Raw genomic sequence first — 4,993 nt, 5'->3', positions numbered from 1 at the left:
AAACTGAAATCACACTGACAAAAATATTCAGACCCTTTGCTTAGTACTTAGTTTGGGAATGATTACAGCCTCGAGTCTTCTTAGGTATGACACCGCAAGCTTTGAACACCTGGATTTGGCGATTTTCTGCCATTCTTCTCTGCAGATCCTCTCCAGTTCTGTCAGGTTGGATGGAATGCATTTTTTGAATGCACTGTATAATATGCATAGTAAAATCATAAATATTTATTTCATGTCTAGATGTGTTTATTCAGTTGATGATTTTTTCCAAACCCACTTACAGTCTTAAGATACCTACAGTTATTTACCCATTTATACAGCTGGGTAATTTTTACTATATCAGTTCAGGTTAGGTATCTTAATGAAAAGTACTACAAGAGGCATTGATCACATCACTTTCATAAAGTACAATCTACATTGCATTTTCCGTGTTTTTTTTTTTACGTTTGCTGTGCATTTAAATTTTAATATAAATGTGCTCATCAATTTACAAACAGAACTGGGACTGAACTCTGGTCATAATTCATTTTGTTAGTAACTTCAGGGGTAACGTTCATCACGTAGTTAATATCAATAAAAACTTAACAATACGAGTCCGTCCATTTACTCACTGTTAAGGTTTTCTAAAAAGCTGGCCTGCAGATATAATTAAAAAAAAAAAAAAAAACTTTCATTTTACTATTTTATTAACTCTAGCTACATTAAAACCGACATAAGAAATGACTGAAAATAGACTGTGGATGTGTGTTGAAAACGAGACAGTCCTCATACCCTTACTCTGTTTACCAGTTGTTACTGCCATCTATTTTACACTGGGTATGAGGAAACAGGTATTTGCTGTGCTACAAAATTCATCTCTTGACCATTTTTATTTGAGGAACTACATGATTGCATTATAATTCAATTGTGATTTTTACATTTTCATGCTCTTCACTATGCTGATATTTGTACCCAGAGTGTGGTAAAAAGAAGGCTGACATAGCAGTGCATATACAGCGGATGTCTTCCCTGTTTCTAAACAGACTTCATCCAGGACATATCCTCTGCATTCAGGCATGCCCTGACCGGATGGAACACCACAAGCCCCTGCATGTTTTTTAGACCCCTGCATATTTTTGTGCTGAGCCCCCTTCAGATCCCAGATCCTTATCAATAGCACACCAAGCATGCGGTGGCAGATATGAACAAAGTTAAAAGTTATTCCATATAGCGCTATCCCTATACACTGTGTAGTCCTATATATTGTCCCTTGGGTTGTCATATTTGCTGTGATCAACCTGTACAGTGACCCCCACTTAATGTGAGTGGAACTTAATTATTCTGTAAAATATCCAAGACTGAAATATCTTCATAGCTATGCTTATAATGACTCCAGCAGACATGATGCAATCTACCAAGATAAACCAACAGGGATGTTTTTACAGATAAATATGTATCTACACAAAATCGCTATCCTAAGTATTTTGTAAGAGGTAGGTAAAAACTGTGACTCTGTTTTTACCATGTATGGCATTGACCTCATCTGTGATTAAATCCATGTTGATGGAAATTCAGCATTACATGTGTGATACAGAACATAGCCCCACCTCGACAAGGATCTGACAGATGCACAACACACACAGCAGACCTTCTGTTGAACAAGGGCCACCGAGTGGTCCACACCCACAAAAAGGGGCCCGTGTTGGTGTTCTTACATTGACCTGCCGCACTGATAGGACACCTTACAGAAAAGTAGAAAGTTATGGGGCTGCAGGTAGGATAGTGGTACCATAGTGGTTTGGCCTGTTAGCTTCCAGACTTGTGGTTCTGGCGTCAAATGCACCTCCTGCTGTAATGTGTTTCAGGCAGGTACTTACCCTGAACTGATACAATAAGGATAAATACTCTGCTGTGTGTAAATACATAAATGATTGTAACTTTAACATTTCAAGTTTCCTTACCCTGCTAGGTGAATCATTTATGATTTGATGGGTAAATCATTGCAAGTAGCTCATTATATAAACATGAAGGAGAAAAGCAATGCAATACAATGTCTACAACTGCTGATCCAAAGTGGGGCTGCGGAGAGCTGGAGCCTACCTGGCAACACGGGGTGCAAGGCTGAAGGGGGAGGGGACACACCCTGGACAGGATGCCAGTCCGCCAGAAGGCACCCCAAGTGGGACTCGAACCCCAGACCCACAACATAGCGGTCACAGGCCAAACCTACCACACCACCACACCCCTCAATAAGGAGAAAATCGTCAAATAAATAAAAATGAAAAAATAATCTCAATTTTGCTTTACTTTTATGAAGCCCTCATCTCACCAGAGTGACAAGGATTATTGAACACATTTACTGTGAAGAAACCAATATTAAAGGGTGTGATAAGCAAAGGTCATAGTGAACCACAGAATAAGCAGGCTGGCAGCGGAGGAGGGGAAAACAAAAACTCAACTGCAAAGAAAGGGACCTGTGGGGTTCCAAGTAAAAGTGACTGTCCACCCCTCCTAGGGATAAAACGATACCATAATAGTATACACAGTCTCCTTGGGCAAAGGCTTTGGCTTAATAAAAAGTAACAATAAAAGATCTGAGCACATCCAGGGCCTTGTCACCCACTGGCCTCATGGTGCTCCAGCTCTTTCCTCCATCAGCCTTGGTGGGACAGTAAGACTGTTTGCTGTGACACTCCTGCAGCTGTTTCCACAAAAGTGTTTCAGAAACACACTCCCTTCTACTTCCTCCTTCCTGTCAGGATTCCACAGACGGAGTGTATGCTGTGGAGAGACAAATAACTGGGTGTGTGGATGCAGCTCTGAGGACCAGGAATCACCACACGCATGCGCTCTTTAACATGGTTCTGACAGTCCTGCACCAGCACAGTGACCGACATCCTTTCTATGGCCTTGGTATAACAAAGACTTTATTATTATTATTATTATTATTATTATTATTATTATTATTATTATTATTATTATATTAAGGTTTGTATGCAGCTTAATTTTTAAAAATATAGAATTTAAATTCAACCCCTAACCCTTCAAAAAGGTGTCCCCAGGGTGGTTTTACTTCCCCAGGCAGTGCTACCTGACCCCACCCCCCCACCTCAGCAAACAGGAGGTGTCAGGTTTTCTTTTTCACCCCCCAGGAAATGTTGAGTTTGCAGCCCAGTTATCAGCTCTCACACATGACTGGCTGCTGACAAGGCTCAGACTGAAACACAGGAAACCCCTGTTAGAGTTCAACACAAATATAATGCAGCTATTCAGCAGTGTCTCCTTTTTATTCTTGTACATTTAAGCACTTCCAGTCAAAGTTAAAAAGAAAATTCAGAACATGCAGGAAAACTTCAAAAGCTAATCTTACTTATTACTCCAGTCCAATTATACATATTTCACAAACCCAGTGGCCTTAATGCTTAAATAAAAATAATATAAAATAATAATGTAAAATGAAAATACTGCATAATCTATGAAGTTGTAGCTTATTCTTGTACAGTTTCCCATCATTTATGTTTTGGAAGGTGGAGATTTAATTTAACTTTATTACTTAAGTCCTCCTCAACTCAAATGACAAATTTCAGAGCTGAATGAGGGGCTGTAAGGAATCACCCTCATTATTAACGAGAAAATCATTACAAAACATTAATTAAGACATCATTTCAACGAGCAGCAAATTGTTGTCATATTTTTTTGTTCTAAATATCCCATGGAGCCCAAAGGAAATCATATGTAAAAAATAAAGACGAATTTACAACCAATCAATCAAAACAAGCCATTTCTTGTCAGCATGAATAAATAAAAAAAAAAAATTAAATAATGGTTAAACGGTTAACTTGTTTTTATCACTTTTATTTGGAACAAATTCATGATCTCCTCCCTCCTGGTGCGCAACTTTCCATCCACTGGTCTCAGGTTTGATTTATAGTCATAACCACATCTTAGATTATTATTATCATTATTTGATTAAAATTATTTTTCATAACATTAGACAAATATTTAAAATCCAGCTTTTTTAGATATTTTTCCAAATTTTATGATGATCTGTTTCTGTGATAAGGGGGGCGCGGTGGCACAGTGGGTTGGACCGGGTCCTGCTCTCTGGTGGGTCTGGGGTTCGAGTCCTGCTTGGGGTGCCTTGCGGCGGACTGGCGACCCGTCCTGGGTGTGTCCCCTCCCCCTCCGGCCTTACGCCCTGAGTTTCCGGGTAGGCTCCGGTTCCCCGCAACCCGTCTGGGACCAGCGGTTCAGAAAATGTGTGTGTATGTTTCTGTGATTCTGTCCTCCACTTTATTAAGAAAGTCGCTTAAACAATTACACAGTTGACAAGACAAATTATTTACTGTTTTCATACTGTTTTACTGTTTACTGCTTGTGTTGCAGTGTAGATTGACAAATTAAATTTTGACATAATGTGCCTTTGGATTTAATATACATCAGCACAGATTTAATGAATGCAAACTTTAGTGTGTTTCCACTGAGGTCCTGCTTCCATCCCCATTATTAAAAGAGTTAAACTGTGAGATGCATATGCAGGACCATCACAATGATCAAGATATTCTGAAGTACAGTAAATGAACAGTGTGAAAGGTGCACTGTGACCTGCAGAAATATAATGAACAAACACCAGCTCTACACTCTTATTTCATCATTTATCATAGTAAGAAAATGACACTTTTATAGTTTTGCATAAAACTACAGGGGTGAAATTAAAATTAATTTCAAACATTAAACTGAAACGTAAACTACAATTAGTTAAAACAGAGAAACATCTAATAAGTTATATATTCCCAGCAGTAATATATATGTAAGAAATTCTTCTTAATCGTGTGTGTGTATTTATTTCTGTATGCATTTGTATGTGTGCACGTTTGTATGGTATACTGCTCACTTCACTGCATTTCCCTCCTTTTTGTACTCTGGAATCAAACCTCATGCCTCAGGAGGATGGAAGCAATAAAACACAAATCCCCAAAACACTGAGAGAGAGAGAGAAAGAGGGGGAGAGAGA

This window comes from Scleropages formosus, chromosome 6 (genome assembly GCF_900964775.1).
Source record: "Scleropages formosus chromosome 6, fSclFor1.1, whole genome shotgun sequence".
In the NCBI taxonomy this organism is placed as follows: domain Eukaryota; kingdom Metazoa; phylum Chordata; class Actinopteri; order Osteoglossiformes; family Osteoglossidae; genus Scleropages; species Scleropages formosus.
This window is presented reverse-complemented; position numbering follows the sequence as displayed.